Below are 23,394 nucleotides of genomic sequence, written 5' to 3' on the forward strand. Positions count from 1 at the left end.
TGTCAGCGCAGCTCCACGCGCCAGACTCCTTTCAAGGAAGCCTGCGTGAAGACCAGTTGTTCCTGCGATACGCGAGGCGAACTGTTCTCGCAGCGCGCTAAGAATTGTAGTTCTTCTCGCAGCGCGCTAAGAACGGTAGTTCTTCCCGCGACGCACTAAGAATTGTAGTTTTTCTCGCAGCGCGCTAAGAACGGTAGTTCTTCCCGCGACGCGCTAAGAATTGTAGTTCTTCTCGCAGCGCGCTAAGAATGGTAGTTCTTCCCGCGACGCGCTAAGGATCGTTCTGTCTGCCTTCGCCCTCGCGCGTGCGCTCCAGCCTTCTCGCGCTAAACCCTTTGAGTTTTCTTCTGTTTAATCTAGCCGTTTGCTTTTGTGATGTCCTATCTCCTGTGTTGTTGACCTGACCTATCTTATGTCTGAAAAGTTACTTTCGGCGCAGCATGCGCACCAACCCCATTGGTTGGCAGAAAAAGTGACTGACATTATCTTTTGAGATCTGCTTTTTCCATGCCTGACCAGTACCTTTATCTGACCCGCCCATGCCTGGTTACTGTTCCCTGTCAGCTTTATCTTGCCCCCTGCAGCTGCCATATCTTTTGATATCTTTTGCTTTTGGAATCTTTTGCTTTTTGAGATCTTTTCCCCTTTTCTAGGGATTTTGTTCCCTAGGGTTTCTCTATAAATAATAATGTTATTTTTCCTAACACATCACACACAAACACTTAATTTAAACTCTCCTGTTCTCTCTTGCTCCTTGCCGTTGTTCTTCCTCTGCCGTCTCCTCTCTCTCTTTGCCTCCGTCTTCCTTCCTGTTCTGCCCTGCTTTTCCGGTAATATATATTATATATAATAATTTACTTATTAATTATGCTAACTTATAATCAAGACTTAAAACAAATCATTAAAACAATAATCTTGTTTATAGGTTAACTTGTGCTTGTTTAAAGTTGGTTCTTGCTTTATCTTACACTGCACCGATTATCAAGTGAGTAATCTCGTACCTAATCCCCTTTTATTTTTAATGTTTTGGGATGTTCATGTGTTCGTACAAACTTGAGTCTTAAACTTGTTTATGAACTTTAGTCGCGCAGTATCCCATGTGTTGAGGACGTTTACTTGGCTATTTATTTGTATGTGTGTATCATTAACCGCTTTGTTCGGCCTATTCCGAAGTTTTCATGGATCCATTAGATGAACACGGGAGACCTATCGTTTACGGTTTCTTTGTTTACACTTGCACAGATGTTTTCTCGTTTTTTTGTGCTCATTTGGGAGCACGGATTGAACTATGAACTATGAGCTATGATCTATTTAGGCTTGATCACAATCTGATTGCACCCTTGTTAAACATCAGACATACACGTGTTGCGCGCAGATTTATTGTTATCTATGTATTGTATTAAACTTGATTTCTCACCAACACGCAAGTGTTTGACGTTTATTTTAACACATGTTCAGGTTTGCAGTAGCTGTTTTGGAGCTTGTGGACACGTAGGAAGTTTTCTTTATTTTGGACCTAGATTAAAATGTATCAAGACAAGTTTTTGCTGTTCGAATATTATGATTTATAATATATTGATTTATGATGATTTATGTTATCTTATGTTTACTTTGCGCGTGCGCGAATGAATGTATTTATTAAATATTGACACCCAATAGTGTCACGAGTAACGAAACAATATGTGGCGCCCCGATGTATAATCCGCCTTTGGTCGGGGTGTTACAGATTGGTATCAGAGCTCGTTGACTTTAAGATAGGTGGTTAGACGTAACGGCCTAGAATACCTAAGAGTCCCTTCTCGCGCATGAGAGAAATCTCATGTTTGCACGCTTATTGTTAATTACTCGTTATTTATGAATATGCTCGCGCTTGCGCAGTATATGATTTTATGTTCTATTCCGCGATATTTCGATTTTTGTTGAATTTCGATTTTTATTGATTTTACTTACATATTCGTTTGTTGGATTTGAAAATCCGAAAAGTCATGGTGATACATGAATAGTTGATTTTCAATTTCCATTTACGATTATGCTCTGAGGTTGGAGACTTGAAAAGTCATGGTGATACATGAATTGTCAACCTCCAATTCTCATTTTCTTGTATATTTTATATTGAAGATTGAAAAGTCATGGTGATACATGAATCGTCAATCCCCAATATTCGTTTGCTCGTATATTTTAAATTGGGAATTCGGAAAGTCATGGTGATACATGAATTGTCGATTCTTGATTCGAATTTGTTACCTTTATTAAGTCTGCATTTTGGGTCATTTATTTTACTTTAACTTTTGACAGTAACTGACTCCGCGAAACCAAGCTTATTAAGATGATACTTTGCGCTAAAACCAAGATATTAACTAAAATTAAAACTTTTATAGAATGCCTCCGCTATCTCGCCGCCATCTGAGGAGAGAAGCCTCGCGCAGACGTTCGCTGCAACGTTCCCAGGAAATGGCCGCCGCAATAGCCCAAGCCTTAAACCAAAACAATGCTAAGACCTCTGGTTACAACATTAAGTCCTTTAACGCGGGTAACCCTCCAAAGTTCACAGGTCTTGAAGGAGCCACCGTGATGCTCCAGTGGCTTGAGAAAATAGAAAACACTTTCCTCCATACCCAATGCCCTCCTGACAGACGAACCCTATATGTTTCCAGTGTCCTGGAATCTAGAGCGCTTACATGGTGGAATGGAGTAGCTCATGCGCGTGGCGCAGAAACTGCTTCTAGCATGCTCTGGGAGGAATTCAAAGAAATTCTGACGCGAGAATTCTGCCCTCCCAACGAAGTTAAGCGCCTGGAGGAAGAATTTTGGAATCTTAAGCAATATAGCGGTGAAGCGCGCGAGTACGCGACGCGCTTCCATGAACTAAGCCTGCTTGTCCCTCACCTTGTTACCCCTTCCCGCCGAGCCATCGAGAAATTCCTTGGGGGTCTCCCCATGGAAATTCAAGATTCTGTATGGGCCAGAAACCCAGTAACCCTCTCTGACGCCATCGAGTTGGCCGCTGTGCTCAGCGACAACCATGTCAGAGCAGGAACCCTGTTCCTGCGGGGATCTGAAAAGACCAAACTCACCAAGACTGTTCCTGAACCAACAGAAACCAAACCAGAACCCTCAAACCGTAACAACCTCAAGCGCAGGCGCAAGGCCTATGCGCTTACCAACCCGCCCATTGTCCAGCAACCCATCTACCAACCTCTAGTTTACGCGCCTAACCCACTGTCAACCTACCCAACACCTCCTGTAGTCCACAACTATGCCTTAACCAATCCAGCACTCCCTGCCCCGCCAACTAAGAAACCTTACACAGGAAATCAACCCTTTTGCCCAACCTGTAGACTTCACCACCCAACCCAAACCCCGTGTCGACAATGTAACCGATGTGGCCGCGTTGGTCACTCTGCCGAATACTGTAGAGTCCCTCCCGCCAACCCAATTGCGCCAACACCACCAGCCTACCTGCAGAACCCACAACCAACATACCAAAACCCACGACCCAGGTCGTGCTATAACTGCGGTGATCCCAGTCATTTTCGGAACGCATGCCCGAGACTACAAGTGCAAATCACGCAAGCGAATCCGGTGAACCAGATTTCGAACCAAGTGACACGCGGACGAGCTTTTAACATAACCGCGCACCAAGCGCAAGCGAATAATGACGTAGTTAATGGTACATTTTTGCTTAACGGATTTTATGCTTCTGTACTTTTTGATACTGGCGCCGATCGAAGTTTTATTTCTCGCACGTTTGAGCTGAAGCTTGCGCGACCGCGCAACGACTTAAAAGAAAATTTTTCAGTTGAATTGGCTAATGGTGAAACTGTTTTAATTAACTCAGTGATTAAATATTGCACGCTTAACCTTAACGAAAACGATTTTCTGATCGACCTCATCCCCATGCCTCTTGGAAGCTTTGATGTTATTATTGGTATGGACTGGCTTACGCATAATCGCGCCGAAGTTATTTGCGCCAAGAAGTTGATTCGCATACCTCGAGAAAATGGTGATCTTCATATCTACGGCGAAAAACCCTCCCGCGGTCTTAAACTCATGTCTTGCACCGAAGCCCGAAGGCTCATGCGGAAAAGGTGTATTGCATTCTTAGCCCATGTGGTTAAGCCTGCTGAAGAAAAGAAGCTTCGCGATATCCCTGTTGTGCGTGATTTCCCTGAAGTTTTTCCTGATGATCTTCCTGGTATCCCTCCCGCTCGTGAAGTCGAGTTCCGTATTGATCTTATCCCTGGTGCTTCCCCCGTAGCTAAATCTCCTTACCGTCTTGCGCCCGCTGAGATGCAAGAATTGGCAAGCCAACTTCAAGAGTTGACTGCTAAAGGATTCATTCGCCCTAGCTCTTCGCCCTGGGGTGCTCCGGTGTTGTTCGTCAAAAAGAAAGATGGATCGTTTCGCATGTGTATTGATTACCGCGAGTTGAACAAACTCACCATTAAAAACCGGTATCCCTTACCGCGTATTGACGACCTCTTTGATCAAACTCCAAGGTGCCTCTTGCTTCTCGAAGATTGATCTCCGCTCTGGCTATCACCAGTTGCGCATCCGCGATGAAGATGTTCCGAAGACTGCTTTTCGAACTCGTTATGGCCATTTTGAATTCTTGGTCATGTCCTTCGGTTTAACCAACGCACCCGCCGTTTTCATGGATCTAATGAACCGGGTGTGTAGGCCTTTCTTGGATAAATTCGTGATTGTGTTTATCGATGACGTTCTGATTTATTCCAAGACCAAGGCCGAGCATGAGCAACATCTTCGATTGGTATTGCAAAAGCTTAGAACCGAGCAGCTCTATGCTAAGCTTTCCAAGTGTGAATTCTGGTCTGATGAAGTACAGTTTCTTGGCCATGTTGTGAACAAGATGGGTATTCATGTCGACCCATCCAAAATTGAAGCAATCAAGAACTGGATTACGCCGACCACTCCTTCTGAAATCCGTTCCTTTTTGGGCTTAGCTGGTTATTACCGACGCTTCATTTCGAACTTCTCAAAGATCGCGTTGCCTTTAACGGCTCTAACGCGCAAAGGTAAACCGTATATTTGGGGCTCGAAGCAAGAAGCAGCCTTTCTGACGCTCAAGCGATTGTTGTGTGAAGCTCCTGTTCTTGCGCTACCTGAGGGTAATGATGATTTTGTCGTGTATTGCGATGCATCCAACCAAGGTCTCGGTTGTGTTCTTATGCAACGAGGCAAGGTTATCGCTTACGCATCAAGGCAACTTAAGGTTCATGAAAAGAATTATACAACTCACGATCTCGAACTTGGTGCAGTTGTTTTTGCCTTGAAGATCTGGAGACACTACCTTTATGGCACTAAGTGTATCCTCTACACTGACCATAAAAGCCTTCAGCATATCTTTGATCAGAAGGAACTCAACATGAGACAACGCCGATGGAACGAACTCATCAGCGATTACGATTGTGAGATCCGGTATCATCCTGGTAAGGCTAATGTGGTAGCCGATGCGCTCAGCCGAAAACCCTGCCAGCTTAACTGTATCTTGCCGCGCACGCAGCTTCACTTCGCGCCGATCCAAAGCAACCTTGAATCGCGCATTCGTGACGCGCAGCGCGCATCCATCAGTAATGGTAACCTTCGCGCCGAGTTAGCGTGTGGCGCGGAAGCGCACTTTGTCCCTAATCTGAGTGGAATTCTTTGCTATCTTAATCGCATCTGGATTCCCTTTGATGAGAATCTTCGCGCTGATATCCTGAGTGAGACGCATAAATCTCGGTATTCTATTCATCCCGGCGCTGATAAGATGTACAAGGATTTGCGCATTACTTATTGGTGGCCCGGTATGAAGAAGGATATTGCTGTGTTCGTAGCTAAATGCCTGACTTGTTCTAAGGTAAAAGCTGAACACCAACGCCCATCTGGTTTGCTCGAACAACCAGAAATTCCTACGTGGAAATGGGAAAGTATAGCGATGGACTTCATTACCAAGTTACCTTTGACAGCAAGCAAACATGATAGCATTTGGGTAATAGTGGATCGTTTGACTAAGTCTGCTCACTTTCTGCCCATTCGTGAAAACTACCGTGTTGAGCAACTCGCGCAGCTTTATGTCAAGGAAATTGTTTGCCGCCATGGTACTCCTTTGAGCATCATATCCGATCGCGATGGCCGTTTTATATCTCGCTTTTGGAAATCTCTCTAATCTGCGCTAGGAACTCGCTTGGACATGAGTACGGCATATCATCCTCAGACTGACGGTCAGTCTGAGCGAACTATTCAAACTCTTGAGGATATGCTCCGATCTTGTGTTCTTGATTTTGGAGGTAATTGGGATTCGCACCTGCCCTTGATCGAGTTCTCTTATAATAAAAGCTATCATTCCAGTATTGGTATGGCCCCATTTGAAGCACTTTACGGTCGTAAGTGCCGCTCCCCGATTTGTTGGAGCGAAGTGGGTGAATCTCAAATCACAGGACCCGAACTTGTTCAAGAGACAACCGATAAAATCGCCAAGATCCGTGATCAGCTGCTGACTGCCAGAAGCCGACAGAAGAGTTACGCAGATCGCAGGCGAAAGCCTCTCGAATTTCAAGTTGGTGATCTTGTTCTCCTCAAAGTGTCGCCCTGGAAGGGTGTTGTCCGCTTTGGGAAGAAAGGTAAGCTTGCTCCTCGATATGTTGGACCATTTAAAATTCTCGCGCGTGTAGGAAAAGTTGCCTACAGACTTGACCTGCCGCCCGCGCTCAGTAATGTGCATCCAACGTTCCATGTATCCAATCTCAAGAAGTGTTTAGCTGACGAGAACCTTCACATTCCACTTGATGAAGTTCAAGTTGATGAAACTATGCATTTCGTTGAGAAGCCTGTTGAGATTATGGATCGCGAGGTTAAGCAAACCAAGCGCAGTCGCATCCCTATAGTGAAAGTTCGCTGGGAGTCCAAGCGCGGAGCCGAGTTTACATGGGAAAGGGAAGATCAGATGAAGATCAAGTACCCGCACCTGTTCTCTGCGCAACCTACTTCGAGATAAATTTCGGGACGAAATTTCTTAAAGTAGGGGAGACTGTGACATCTGACCCGATCCGACCCGACCCAGGTACCCGTTTTCCGATCCGATCTCTTTCTGTTATGATTTAATATTTATTTATACTTATACTTTATTTTTAATAATAATATATATTTTCCTTCCCGCCTCTTTCTCTCTCTTTCTTTCCGCCGTCCCGTCCCTCTTCCTTCTCTCTTTCCGCCTTCTTTTCCCTCTTGTTGTCGTCCCGCCTTTTTCTCTCTCTTGCCGTCGTTCCGCCCTTAAGCCTCGTTTCCTCCTTTTTCTACTCTCCTTGTCCTTTGTTTCTTCCCGCCTAAGGTTGTCTGCGCAGCTCCACGCGCCAGACTCCTTTCAAGGAAGCCTGCGTGAAGACCAGTTGTTCCTGCGATACGCGAGGCGAACTGTTCTCGCAGCGCGCTAAGAATTGTAGTTCTTCTCGCAGCGCGCTAAGAACGGTAGTTCTTCCCGCGACGCGCTAAGAATTGTAGTTTTTCTCGCAGCGCGCTAAGAACGGTAGTTCTTCCCGCGACGCGCTAAGAATTGTAGTTCTTCTCGCAGCGCGCTAAGAATGGTAGTTCTTCCCGCGACGCGCTAAGGATCGTTCTGCAGCTGCCATATCTTTTGATATCTTTTGCTTTTGGAATCTTTTGCTTTTTGAGATCTTTTCCCCTTTTCTAGGGATTTTGTTCCCTAGGGTTTCTCTATAAATAATAATGTTATTTTTCCTAACACATCACACACAAACACTTAATTTAAACTCTCCTGTTCTCTCTTGCTCCTTGCCGTTGTTCTTCCTCTGCCGTCTCCTCTCTCTCTTTGCCTCCGTCTTCCTTCCTGTTCTGCCCTGCTTTTCCGGTAATATATATTATATATAATAATTTACTTATTAATTATGCTAACTTATAATCAAGACTTAAAACAAATCATTAAAACAATAATCTTGTTTATAGGTTAACTTGTGCTTGTTTAAAGTTGGTTCTTGCTTTATCTTACACTGCACCGATTATCAAGTGAGTAATCTCGTACCTAATCCTCTTTTATTTTTAATGTTTTGGGATGTTCATGTGTTCGTACAAACTTGAGTCTTAAACTTGTTTATGAACTTTAGTCGCGCAGTATCCCATGTGTTGAGGACGTTTACTTGGCTGTTTATTTGTATGTGTGTATCATTAACCGCTTTGTTCGGCCTATTCCGAAGTTTTCATGGATCCATTAGATGAACACGGGAGACCTATCGTTTACGGTTTCTTTGTTTACACTTGCACAGATGTTTTCTCGTTTTTTTGTGCTCATTTGGGAGCACGGATTGAACTATGAACTATGAGCTATGATCTATTTAGGCTTGATCACAATCTGATTGCACCCTTGTTAAACACCAGACATACACGTGTTGCGCGCAGATTTATTGTTATCTATGTATTGTATTAAACTTGATTTCTCACCAACACGCAAGTGTTTGACGTTTATTTTAACACATGTTCAGGTTTGCAGTAGTTGTTTTGGAGCTTGTGGACACGTAGGAAGTTTTCTTTATTTTGGACCTAGATTAAAATGTATCAAGACAAGTTTTTGCTGTTCGAATATTATGATTTATAATATATTGATTTATGATGATTTATGTTATCTTGTTTACTTTGCGCGTGCGCGAATGAATGTATTTATTAAATATTGACACCCAATAGTGTCACGAGTAACGAAACAATATGTGGCGCCCCGATGTATAATCCGCCTTTGGTCGGGGTGTTACAACAACGTACTGCCGGACTTGATTACCTGCCTAAGATGAAAACAAAGCAATGTGGTAGCAGAGAGATTTAGAGTGACATTGTTTTTGTGTATTTTTGCTATGTTGTATTTGATATGGTTTTATAGCCATAAAACTCACAACTGAATAATGACTATTAGTGATCCTGAATAATGACCATTGGCGCATAGTGATACTGAATAATGGTTATTAGTGCAGTTTAAACTGAAAAATAATGATCATTAAGAATGAATATATGTTATGTATATTTATTTATATGATCATTGTTATCATTTATATTATAATAGATCAAAATAATTAATCCTACCTTATTATATATTTATATATTAGTTTGGTAATTGTTGACGAACCATATTACCCTTTACTAGCTAATAAAAGAGTTTCCTTTTGGCCGTATATAAGGGGAGCAATTAAGCATATCATCATAGCCGAATCACAAACACAAAATGAATTTGTGTTCCTCTCTGTCTGTCATTCACAGTTTTTCCATAAACCATAAATATCATCTTTAACTATACATCCTTAAGGGAACTTGACCCAGTTGACAATCATGTCGTCCGGATCATACTCCTCTGTTATGGTTACACTTTGTGTTGTACCAGGTACGCATATTGTCATAGGTTTATCATATCATTCATGTTTTCCATTATTATCATGAAAAAATTATCAACATACACATTCTCGGTTACTATCTTAATTGGAACAAAGCTAAAGTAATTGTTGATTTATTATAGTGACCGCTAATATACAAGGTCATGGCATCTAGTCATTGATAATACCAATTGTTACAATATCTTTGTATTGTATAAGTTGTATGTGTGTAGATCACTTTATTGCTCCCGAGTATGAAAATTTGAATGTACAATATTGTTAAGTTATGGTATTGGTGAGCTAAGGCCCTCTTGTGATGCTAAAGAGCGAAGTGTTTGGTATCGTCTTGAATAGGGGAACTTCACGAATGAAGCACGTCTTTTAAGACGATGTATCGTTCTCTTTGCGTACAATGACTGGAAAAATGGCATCGCTCTCTCTTTCAACTTGAGAATTAGAAAGAAGATCGTTCTATAACTCACAAGAGGCGCAAATACTGCCAACAAGTCCCACCACTTAGAGTGACTCAATGGTAATCGATAAAGCTTTCTAATAACTTCCTCACCCGTGATTTTCGGGTCACCATGTTGTAATCCATCAAAAACCAAGTTTAGTAAATCATTCTTGTATCCTCCCTGCAATTAATCACTTTCCTTGATTAGATAAACAACAATTTGATTAATGGAATTCTTTTTTAATTAATTAGAATTTGTTAGGAATTGGAGTTGGAAAAAATTGGATATGGAACTAACTTTATAATATTAGTGTCTTTACAAAGCTAAAAATTTAATATGTTTCATAAAATAATCGGTTCAAACAATCAAACTAGTAAAATCGGCCAGTTTGGTTTGTCGCATTCGTAAATTCTACTTAGTGATCTTGCCTAGAATTATTAAAAACGGCATAACTGGACCATGATGCCTATACTAATACAAACAAACGAATGCATTTAACCAGGACCGGCTCTCACCCCACACAAAGCTCGACAGCCTTGTCAGGCCCATTTTCAGTTGGAGCCTGAATTTTTTTTAATAAAATTATGTTTATTTAAGGGCCTACGTTTATATAAAGGATTTGAGCCATTATGATTTGTTCTAATAAATTAGTGATAAATTGGGCCTTTATTGTCAGTCTTTCGGAAAATAAAATTTATATAAGGCCCATTTTCCATACTTGTCTTGAGCACTCAAAATCTCGGGCACGGGCTTGCATTTAACAAGATTGTTACGTGTAAGTACCTGTATTGCCCATGATCCATAGTTTAAGTACGAAATCGGGTAGCGCCAAAATGGCTTTGGAAGATCAGGAAGTTGGCGAAAGAATCCGGAGGTCATCATCATAACACCCTGTGTAATTGTGTATCATATAAAACAATTAGCTTATAATGTTTTGTAGACGAAACATGCGTGTATTATACGATTATAAGATGTGATCTTACTAGTACTCCGGCCCCGATTACAAGCCCCATGAGGAAATTGGGAACTAGTGATGCTACAATCATCATACAACTCTCTATCACCGCAATTGAGCCGAATATATTGAGACAATAGAAAGCGTATCGTGAGAATCCGTGATTGAACTTCACCATGTTCCATGCGATCGTCCCAGTGACAAAGGAAACGGCCACCAAGAATGGGAACGACGATAGGAAATTCGATAGTATAAATACTCCCACCTCATAGTATCCGTTGAGTCGTTCCCTAGTAAAGATCTTAACACATGTGTAACAAGTAAGTTTTTCAGTAACAGGTTCTCATGAATAAAAAAAATGTTGATACTACTTTTTGATAAATATAGTTAATAGTCTACCTTCATATCTTCGATAAACGAAGGGAAGCTTCCGATGGACATGAAGGTCATAAACCCGGTTATGAAACCTCCACACGCTCCTCTCGCTAGTATAGCGGTATAACCAGTACCAACATCGTAGAATATCGTCCCGACGCATATAGACACAACTATGTAAATAATTATACGTAACCAATAATATCCCATATCTCTTGACATGTTCACAAAAGATCTTCCAGTCAATGTGCTAAGTTGCTTCCACCATCCTGCTTGGCTTGCGGTACTCGCATAGGTCTCAGTTCTGCGCTACAAATGGAAATCAGTAATCAGATTATAAGATAATGAGATAATGATAACATGATCAATATAATAACTATAATTATTAATTAATAGATAATAAACTCGGCTAACAGAAATAAAGTGGTTTAGTTTCGAGAAACTTACCATTGCCGCGAGTTGTTTAATCTTTGATCTAGCTTTCGCGGCTTGTTTGGACCACCGATATTTCTCTACTAGCGTTGCCTTAATCTCTGCTGTTACCATATTCATATAAGGGTCTGATTCTTCTTGTCCCTCCTACAAGAACAAAACATGTTAAAGATAACAAAATTTAAGGAGTTGTGTTGTTTGATATAAACAACATTAAAGCGAACAAATGGTAGCCAAAACAAGAAAAACATACGTATATTCTCGATGATCCTTTCAGTGTAGTTGCTACAATGTCAAAGTCCGAATTGATACAACGTAGAAAATGGTCGGACGGGTTTCTTTTGATCGGACATGGGAATCCAGACTCGGCAAAAAACTGTAAAAAACCAGTGGTGTAAAATAAACATGAGAGGATAATATGGATATGGTCACTTATGTCTTGTGTGACATAAATGTAACATGTCTAGAAAAAAAATGATAGTAATAAAGTCCGAGTTATTATTCTTATATGATCTTATTAGAATAATCAGAGGGGAATTTACGACTCGAAAAACAATCGCAAAATACCCGAGTCGGAAATCTTGTCGTGAAACATGTTTTACTAGTGAAGGGTGTTTGTTATATTACAGTATGTTTGGTTTTTAACATTTACCAAGTACTAACCTCTATAGCTTCCTTTGACTCTCCAAAATATACAGTTTGGCCTCCTGACAAAAGAAATAAGTCATCGAATAATGCGAAAACTTCACTGCTCGGTTGGTGGATGGAAGAAATGACGGTTCTTCCATCACGGGCGACGCTTTTTAGAGCATGAGCCACGAAAAATGCAGAGGCGCTATCAAGACCACTTGTTGGTTCATCCAGAAACAAAAGTCTTGGCCTTACAAGGATTTCAAGTGCAATACTTAGCCTTTTCTTCTCACCACCACTTATGCCCCTCAAATGCCAATTTCCGACTAATCTATCCGCGCAATCCTCTAGTCCCATCTCCATTATCGTCCCCTCGATCGTGTCTTCGATCTCCTCTTTAGTTTATGTTGATGGTAGCCTTAGATGAGCTGAGTAAGTGATTGTTTCTCTAACCGAGAGGGTCCCCATTAGAACATCTTCTTGTGTCACGTAAGCCTACGAGTATATTACTTTAGTCAATTGATGTTTATTTAAGGTTATATACTAAAACATGTAGATACAGAATTTTGTTATAAAAAAATATTGTTCACTAGTTTTGCTAAAGATTAGCTACGGATACATTTTGCTTCGGTTCATCTACGGATATATTCTGTTAGATACAAAATCCATAGCAAAGCCAAGAAAAACATAAAAAATTTAATAATACCCGTCACAAAATGGATACAATAATTATTTAAAAAATACTTCAATAATATCCATAGCAAAATCCGTACCAAAATCCGAAAAACATATATTTTAAATAACTATTTTTGTTGCTAAATCTATAGCAAATACGTTCCGTCATAACAAAGATTAACGAACTTCATCATAGAATCGATCAACTACAAACCAAATCCATAGAAAAAGTTATTTGCTACGAATATCACCATAGCAAATATCTGTTTTTATAGCAGTTACATCCGGTTACTTACCACAGCACCATAGCTTAGGTTCTTCTTCTCACCATTTAGTAGAATATTTCCGGTCATCACCACATTCTTTGCTAATCTACCTATATACGTAGCAATCCAAATCAAAATATATTTAAATAATTTAAAAATAAGAAACTTGAACTAGTTACATCTTTAAATAGACATATATATTGGACGAAGTGATGTAAATTCTTGTTCATGTAGTTCTTTTTGTGGTTTTGTTGGTGGCTTCTCTGCGGTTGTGGAGGTTGCTCTTTGAATGTTTGGTTTTGTTTATAAAATTTTATTGTTCGAAAAAAATACATATTTGAGACTAGGATGAAACTAACCTGCTAAAGCATCAAGTAGTGTGGATTTTCCCGAACCAGACGGACCCATAATAGCCATGATTCAACCTGGTTCGGCGAATCCATTAAGGCCATAGAGCAACCGTTTGGTTGGTCCATCGCCTGAGCTCGGAAGCATCACCCTTAGATCTTGCCACACCAAATAACATGCCCTTTCTTTCATACTCAAACTTGGGCCTATACTCATTCCACAACCACCTTCATCACAACCATCTCCATGCTCAGCCACTCGACCGTTGTTACCGCCGCCACCGCCATGATTTCCCACTTCTATGTTCATCTTTAGAAAGAAGCTTTCACTTTCAAAGATGAAGAATAAAAACAACCCTGTTTGGGAGATATTTATTACCTGTTTTTAGAATTTGAAGTTGATATATATTTGAGGTGGAAGTAGCTAGGTTAGCATGGCCATGCATTTATTTTGAAAGCAATGGTTAGTTGGATGGTGGTTGAATGACTTTAACATTTTGTTTTAAGTCTTTTAAATTAGATCTACGGAAACTTAGGGATCTCAATAACTGTCATCGGTTCAATCATTAATTGTAAATTGAATATTTTTCTTGGTGAAGAATAGTATTATGCTTTATGTTTGATTTATTATTATTAAATCAATATCATTTTTATGGAGCATGAAAAAATATATATTTAAAAATCCGACACAAAATAGGTTGAAGCATTAATGTAGTTTTCCTCTAAACCACCTTGGCTTTCTGGAAAATATACATTACTAGAAAAAGAGACGTTTTTCTACAACTGATTTCTTAGGAAATATGTTGGAAAACTCACTTTTTAACAGTTTTCCAACAAAAAAGTTGTGTTGGAAAAACATATGCTTGAAAAGCGTTTTCAACCGTTTTCCAACAACTTTTCTGACAAAATTGTTACAAAAACATGTGGTTGTTAACTTCTTATAACTTTCTTACAAAAACTATTTTGACTTAACATAATTTTTATTAGATAATATTGTAGCAAAGTTGGACTTTATTTTTTTGTTGTAATTTTGTTGGAACTATTTGTCTTAGGATATTTGTATGAATTTTTTGTAGAAAAATAACTTGTTTTCTAGTAGTGATATTTACAAACAACGTATATATTCACTTGATTATAAATCAAGGGTCAGGCTAAATGTACCCCCTGGTTGCTTGTCATACCCCCCCCCCTTGGAAAAACCAACTTTAATATTACCCCTTAAAATTATATAATTACCAAATTAGCACAAAAACAAGGATTTCATATTTTTTTTACAAGTTGCATTTTTTCGAGTTTAGAGTTTCGGGTTTAGGGTTTAGGGTTCGGGTTTAGGGTTTAGGTTTTTGGGTTTCCGGTTTCGGGTTTAGGGTTTAGGTTTTCGGGTTTGGGGTTTAGGGTTTAGAGTTTAGGGTTCGGGTTTAGGGTTTTAGGTTTTCGAGTTTCGGGTTTATTTTGTAAAAGATAAAGAGGTAAAATAAGGATATTATAAATATATATACTATTAAAATTAAAAAAATATATATTATAAATATTTACAATATTAATACTGAAAAAATAAATTAATAGTAATACTTGATAGTTTTTAATTTGATATATGTATTGAAGATTATTAAGTGAAAAATATGTTGTAGGGACTAATATGTATATAAATAATGTTAAAGGGTAATAGTAATCTATCTAATAAGTTAAGGGGGTGTATATTTAGTAAAAATGGTGTAAAGGGGTATGTTTAGCAGCACCCTAAATCAACTATTGTAATTTTTATTGATAATATACGTAATCACTTTCAAGTAGAGAATTGTATAGATATATGACATGTTATTTTAAATGTAATAGGCAAATGTTTATTTAATTAAACGTGTAATTCTTTCTCTTTGTATTTTCCACTACATCTAATAAGTATGACGTATAAGTGTATAAGGTTGTTGTAGTTCTCTTTAAAAAATTGATTGTGTGTTAAATAATAAACGCGCTCGTTAGATTAAAAGATCTTTGGTTCTACCGTAACGAATGTGTGTCGATCTATCAATTAATTTGATTGAAATGATGAAGATATTTAGGGATGGCTCGTGGGACAGCGAAAACAAGTTAGGGCTTTAGACCCACACTCAGTTAAGGCCTCCAAATCCAAAAAAAAACATCATGTATAGATATATTATAATTAGTATAGTAAACTCAAATTAATGTATTGGTGTCAAGGAAGGCTTGGTTGTTACAAAATATAGATTACGAGTTCAAAACGTGTAATAATCAATTTTTTTTCTTAACAATTGTTATGAAAAGGCCCCAAATCTTGTTTCGATTTAGGCCCTCACATTCGTTGAGCCGGCCCTGAAGATATTGTACTAGTATATACCTGTTATACATATATAAATATTACTAGGGGTGATAATCTTGACCCATGGGTTGAATGAGTTGTATCAAAATGTATAAGATGGGTAAGAATGAGTCAAACTAAAAAAAGAAAATGATTGAAACGAGTCAAAACGGGTTGACATTTCTCGGGTTTTTTTTAATGGAACGAGAAAAACGGAGAAAACTTTTTGGTATTTTTACTTTTTAAGTTTTTTATATATATTTCGAGTTATAATTTTTAATTATTTTTTTTAAATTTTTTGGTGAGGGTTTTGAAATGGGTTTTGAAATCTCAACCCATTTTGACCCATTTCAAAACCCTTCACCAAATATTTCAAAAAAAATAATTAAAAAATTATAACTCGAAATATAAATCAAAAACTTAAAAAGTAAAAATACCAAAAAAATTTCCTCCGTTTTTCTCGTTCCATAAAAAAAACGAAAAATGTCAACCCGTTATGACCCGTTTCAATTATTTTCCTTTTTTAGTTTGACCCATTCTAACCCATCTTATACATTTTGATAAACCCATTCAACCCATGAGTCAAGATTGTCACCCCTAAATATTACCGATACATATACACCATTCAGTATTTGATGGTAACTTTGACATATATATAATCATAATCAACTCAACCCATTAAAAAGCCTATTCGTTCAATATTTTTGTTTGTCTAATTTGTATAAACGGGTGAGTGGATGAAAGACAAAATCTAGTAAAAAGAAGGAATAAAAATGTATTATTTAAAAATCCAATAGTGTTTTCTCTCTAATTCAGAGAATATACTTATCCTTGTAGGTGACACTTCCATATGCATAGTCGGGATGGACCACTATTAGGCCATCCTTTATGGTGAGGGGCTTCGAAGCCTCTCCTCAGTGTCACGTCAGCGTCACGTGAGCACTGGGGGCTTCAAAACCCCACCCCGAAGATGTCCCTCTATGGGGCGGGGGCTTCGAAACCTCTTTAATTTTTTATTTTTTTTTATAAAACTAAAAAACCAAACACCCAAACACCAAACACCCAACCCATTCTCATCCCCTGCCAAAACACCAAACACCCAAACCCTATATATCAAACTCAACAACTCAACCTCATCCTCTGCCAAAACAAAGATCTCCAACCATCTCCATCTCAATCTCGTCAAGAAAAGGAAGCAAATCTGAGACGAAAAGGGTTTTGTCTGGACCTCCGACCACCTCCGACAACCTCCGACCTCCGACCATCTCCGTTTTATTCGCGTCGGCCGTTGGTTTGCTGGGCACCACCACGCCAGCCGTTGGCTTGATGGGTTTTGTATGGAACGAAGGTATATAGCCGCTGAAGGGGGGCCCACCTTATTTTCGCCATCCGCGCCGGCCGTTGGCTTGTTGGGCACCACCGCGCCCTTGGTTGGACCGCGCCCCACCGCAATGTTACGCGCCCATCAACGCCCGCTAGGTCAGCAGTTGGAGCCCCATAGCGGGGTCTTATCAATTTGAAAATTGTCCACAAATCATTAACTGAATTTTCCTTTTTAACATTTAATATGATATACAATTCAATATTAGCTAGTATCAATAATTCAAGACTTAACTGTTTAATTTTTTTTTATCAATAATTCATATACCTTTTAAACTTACATTTTACATACAAACTAGTAAGCGACCCCATGTGTTAATTAAATAAACATGTGTGTATATATATGCATACGTATCTCATGAAAAGTATTAAACATGATATCAAATTTTTTATTATTTTTTAGCGAATTATTTTTTAGCTTCTAGCAAACAAACGAATTAATATATGAAATGTACAAAAGTATATTATCAAGGATTATAGTAACCAACTTATATTAACATAATATTAAAAGTTATAAATAATGACTTTACTGAGATAACTATCATTTGTCTTTTACTATTTACTATACGGGTGCCCGCGCGATGCAGCGGGAACTAGAGGTGGTCAAAAAAACCGGTTACGGAACCGGTTTGGCCGGTTTAACCGAAAACCGGTTTTTTAAAAACCGGTTTTTTTAAAAACCGGTTTGACCGGTTTACGTAACCGGTTTACGTATCGGTTATAAGTTTTGGACCCAAAACCGGTTTTATAACCGGTTATAAAAAAAACCGGTTTTTTTTAATAACCGGTTATTAAAAAACCGGTTAACCGGTTTTTAAAATAACCGGTTATTACCGTTATAAAAAAAACCGGTTAACCGGTTTTTTAATAACCGGTTAACCGGTTTAACCGGTTTTCGAACGTTACCAAACGGCCTTATAGCCGTTTTTTTGTGTTTTTGACCGTTTTTTAGCCGTTTTTTTTTGGTTTTTTTACCATTTTACCCCCACAAACATCTATATATAGTTTAGGTTGGGTATTGGTTAGATCACACTTGATTATACAACTCCAAAAGCTCTAAACGTTTATTTCATACGCGATTATACAACTCCAAACGCTCTTCTTTCGTAGTCGTTTATTTCATACTCGAGTATACCACTCTTAATTCGTAGTCGATTATCATGGCCTCCCAAAGTGCTGCTTCATCGGTTAACATGGGTGCCTCGAACACGGGAGAAACCGTCGTTCGGGTCATCCCCACGAAACGAAACCAAGATATTTGGCAACATTTCGACCTATGCGAAATGTCTAACGGAACCCAAAAAGCTAGATGCAAACATTGTTTGAAGTTTTATAACAAAGAAGCAAACTCCAGTTTAAGAGCTCATGTAGAAAAGCCCTCTTGCAAGGTCTTGAAGGACGAATCCGGAAGTAGTTCGCAGCCGGAGATGACGAATCAAGGAACGGTGTTTACGTACGACCTTGAAGCGGTACGTCAACAGTTTGGCAACTTTGTGATTCAACAATCACTTCCTTTCAACCACTTCGACAACCCTCAATTCACGCAGATGATGCAAACGTATGTTCAACCACGCTACCAACACGTAAGTCGTTCGACCCTTAGAAGAGATATGCTTAAAGCATGGAAAAACGCTAAATCCGAACTAATTTCATACTTTTCAAACTTACAAACTGGTGTGAACTTAACCACGGATGTGTGGTCGGTACCTAATGGTTCGCCCGACTCATACATTTGTGTGACGGCTCATTGGGTTGACCCCCGGTCGTGGCAAATGATGAAACGAACCGTTGCGTTTCAATTGTTTGATTACCCGCACACGGGTAGAAATATTTTTAAACTCTTGGATAAAGTCATTCGACAATACAAGATTGAAGATAAAATCTTTTCAATATCGTTTGATAACGCGTCCAACAATACGGCCGCGGTTGGCCATTTAAAATTAAAGTATAAACCTATCTGTGATGGAGCGTTTTTTCATAGCCGATGCATTGCACATATTATCAACTTGGCCGTGCAAGATGGGTTAAACGTGATCGAAACGCAAAGAAACAATTTTAAAAGAATGTTACGAGATGTTTTTAGCAACAATTCAACATTTTCAAGATACAAAAAATTTTGTGAAGAAGCTAACTGTCAATGGTTGGGGCCTAACTGGGATTGTCCAACAAGATGGAACTCGACTTGTGAAATGTTTGAGAAAGCCATCCAACAAAAACAATCGTTAATTGCGTTTCATCAAATTTTGTCAAATAGGGGTAAATGTGCACCGTACGATCCTAGAAACTGGTTATTGATTGAGATCGTTACGGAGGTTCTTCAAATTTTTAAATCTTGCACAAGTAGTTTATCCGGGGTTTACTATCCAACAAGCCCCATTGCTTTACCAAAAATTGCTGTCATGTGCACAAAGTTGAGTGACCTTCATTGTAGGGGTGCACCTTATTTTGATATGGGTGTAAAAATGAAAGAAAAATTTAAAAAATATTTTCAAGAACTACCCGCTGTTTTGACCTGTGCTGCTGCGTTAAACCCTTGCATCAATGTTGGTGGTGTTGAAGCTTTAATAGAAAAAATTTGTGATGAGCTAGGGTTAAACGACGATCAAAACCCCTATTATAGCCAAACTTTAAAGAATGATTTCAACACCACCTTGGCAAACATGTATGATGTTTACCTTACAAGATACGGGTCGTCTTCCCAAATTCATGACTCGTTAAGAGCTGTTGCCCAATCCCAATCCCAAACCGACCTTGAAATGGGGATGTACTACATGATTTGGGAAGACGCCGGTAAACGTCAAAGGGTAAACACCCCAAGCAGTGAACTTGGAAGGTATGGTGGTACCAACTTTGTGAAACACATGACTCCGGATGAATTTAGAAGTCTTGATTTGCTGGCTTGGTGGAGAGGTAAGGAGGATGAGTTTCCGATCCTCGCCGCCATGGCCAAAGATTTACTAACGGTCCAAGCTTCCACGGTAGCTTCGGAGTCTGCTTTTTCTGTTTCTGGCAGGGTTATATCGATTAGGAGGACTCGACTCACTCCACCAGCTGTAGAGATGTCGATTTGCTACAAGGATTACTTGGACTCTTTAGACAGGGCACAACATCAACGCTCACTCGAGGGGGAAATGGACTATGAGGCGGCCTTGTATGAAGACGAGGTCAATCAAGGACACACTCAACCAATGACCGATGAAGAAGCCGCGTACGACGATTACCTAAGGAATAGCTCGGGATCGGGTAGCGAAGAAAATGAGTAACAAACATCAACTTGTTAATGTAATCGTGTCTAAACATTCTTTAATGTTTGTATTTTTGAGTTACGAATATGCGATAACGATTTAATGTTTGTATTTTTAATGTAAAAGCTATAAATGAAAGTTATGTGTTTTTAATCTTCCAAGCAAAGAATGCTAACAACGAAACCCTAAACCCTAAAGCAAAAAAAAAAAAAAAAAAAAAAAAAAAAAAAAAAAAAAAAAAAAAAAAACCGGTTAACCGGTTAGACCGGTTTTTAAAAACCGGTTATAAAAAAACCGGTTTAATAACCGGTTCTAACCGGTTTCTAAACCGGTCCAAACCGGTTTGGCCGGTTTGAGTTTTCAGCAATAATAACCGGTTAATAACCGGTCCGGTTATTAACCGAACCGGTTTTTTTCTGGATAAAAAAAACCGGTCCGGTTAAAAACCGAACCGGTTTTTTCAAAAAAACCGATTTGTGCACCTCTAGCGGGAACACATACCGTTGATAATGGTTTAGTTTCAATTTTTAACGGTAGTGTTTCAGTTTACGATGATCAAAAACCGCTACTAATTGTTTATTTAGAAACTATCAAAACTGGATCGCAAAAACCACTATGTTAATGTTAACTTTTTTTAACTAAAAAAACGTAAGACGATATTATACTCAAATTAAAGAAAATAAAATTCTCTTTTTTATGGTGCCGCTTGTTTAAAAAAATATTAACGTATGAAAAAATTATTGGCAGAGTTGGTTTTATAATTTCATAGTTAATAATGTAAAATAGAACCGGGGGTGTTTATAAACATTTTATAGATTTTTATTTGTATATCTAAGTTATACTTTAATGCTTTATTGATTTGTACATTATAATCTACAAATCGGTTTTGAAATTTTTTTATATCGAAACATCGACAAAAATAAGCACGTTGTAATGGTTGGTTCGGTTTTTTTAAGAACATTATATATTTAAAAATATAGACGAACGCAAAAAATAATGTAAGTTTGTAAATTTTTTTGATAAAGATGAAGGGAAAAATGTGTAAACATTTCTAAATATAACAAAAGTTAACTAAAGTTTAAGGGTATATATTGTAAGTTTTAAGGGGTATATATTGTAATTATAAATAACAATTATAATTTACGGGTAGTGGTGGTTTGTGTGTAGTCAAAAGTACCCCAACTTTATTTAAATTTTATGCAATGAAACTTGTACATATTGCATTACAGATTGGACCTCTTAAAAGTTAAGAGGTTCTTGCCATTATTTATATATATAGTACTAGTTGCGTGTCCGCGCGATGCGGCGAGGTATGCACGTAAACATGAAATCGGATGCGTAACCGGTGTTACTGTCTCTGTATGTGCGTGACTTCATAATAATACGAGCGTAACCCGACGATATTATACTCGTATTTCGACATTGGAATCTTAACAAGTGTTAGTAAGCACGTCACACAACGATTGTGCACGCTCAGACAGGTGTTGGTGCGCACTTAACGCTACATGAAAGTCGTCTTGACCCGCAACCCGTTCCACTTGATAATTTGTTAACCGAAATTCGTTATGACTCGACTTCTTTCAACCCAAACCCGTCCTAACCCAAACCGAATTAACCTTTTTGTATCGACTCATTCCAACCTTAACCTTTTAGACCCATGACCCGAACGGCCGAACCCGCCCAATTCGTTTGCCGATCTTTAATAGTAATCACGTAACACGTTAAGTTTTTGAATGAAAAAAGTATTGCAATACCATAATAAAATTAAAGAGAATAAAATACTCGTTTTAATGGTATAATGTTTTAAAAAAAATATTTGCGTGTGAAAAAGTTATAAACGTTTAAACGTCGTCGGGGTAGTTGGTTTAAAATAAGGGGTATATATGTAACTATTATATAAATTAACAAAATGTGATTAAAATAAAAGAACCAAACTTGTATTTATTTTGAGAAAACAATTGTTTGCGTCCATGTGGTTTTAAGAAGGAGGCACAATGAGTTCTCAAAAGAAAATTTGAACTGGTTGAGTCACTGTGGTTTCAAAAATGAACTATTTGAGTCCCTGCCAGATCTGAAATTACTAGTTTACCCTTTTTGATGATCCATATGAGTCCTTGTGGTTAAGTAATTGCTCCGCTTTAGTCCCTATTTAAAAATAACCTCCAAATTACATAATTAACCTCCAAACTATAATCAATCAAGCCATAATCAACTAACCAAACCATAATCAACCAAAAATAAATGAATCGAACTTTTTTTTTTAACAAAAATAAAAAAAAACTTAAAAAAACCAGCTAAACTAATTTTTTTAACAAAAATAGACGAACCAGACGTTTTTTAACAGAAATATGAGCCGAACTAAACGGCTTGTTAAAAAAAGTGGCTCGGTTCGTTTAGTTTAGTAGAAAAAAAATAGTTCGATTCATTTATTTTTGTTAAAAGATAAGTTTGGTTTGTTTCTTTTTGTAAAAAAACAAGTTTGGGTCCCTTATTTTTGTTAAAAAACAAGTTTGATTCGTTTATTTTTGTTAAACAAAATGAACTACTTGTTAAAAAAAATGATTCAGTTCGTTAAGTTTGCTTAAAAAGTTGGTCAAGTTTATTTGTTTTTGTTAAAAGGTGAAATGGACTCAAAGTGACCAATTATGAAAGTTCAAGGACTCAGAGTGACAACGTATATATATATATATATATATATATATATATATAAAAGTGAAATGTCGAATCTACTTTTGAAGCTAACATAGTTAAGTAACAACACGGACTCAAATAGTTCATTTTTGAAACTACAGGACTCAAGCAGTTCAAATTTTCTTTTGGGGACTCATTGTGTCTCCTCCCTAAAACCACAGGGACGCAAACAGTAGTTTTCTCATTTATTTTTGAATAAATTAAATATAAACCGTAAGATTTTGCTTTTGCTAAAAGACAAAATTGTCAAAATACAAA

At 38.2% G+C, this 23,394-nt stretch overlaps 1 pseudogene across 1 annotated transcript; it reads right to left on the bottom strand.

Annotated features, from left to right (window-relative positions):
- Window positions 1-9,311: 9,311 nt before the first annotated feature.
- Window positions 9,312-14,044, bottom strand: LOC143607398 (ABC transporter G family member 15-like; annotated as a pseudogene). The gene is made up of 9 exons (XR_013148965.1): window positions 13,516-14,044; window positions 13,187-13,266; window positions 12,249-12,710; window positions 11,839-11,961; window positions 11,601-11,732; window positions 11,178-11,462; window positions 10,807-11,079; window positions 10,607-10,714; window positions 9,312-10,003 (listed from the first exon to the last, which is right to left on the bottom strand). The product of XR_013148965.1 is annotated as an ABC transporter G family member 15-like (transcript).
- Between the last annotated feature and the right edge of the window lie 9,350 nt (window positions 14,045-23,394).

The sequence above is a fragment of the Bidens hawaiensis genome, unplaced genomic scaffold, assembly GCF_021521415.1.
Source record: "Bidens hawaiensis isolate Kalapana, Puna unplaced genomic scaffold, B.hawaiensis_p1.1 tig00002123_1, whole genome shotgun sequence".
In the NCBI taxonomy this organism is placed as follows: domain Eukaryota; kingdom Viridiplantae; phylum Streptophyta; class Magnoliopsida; order Asterales; family Asteraceae; genus Bidens; species Bidens hawaiensis.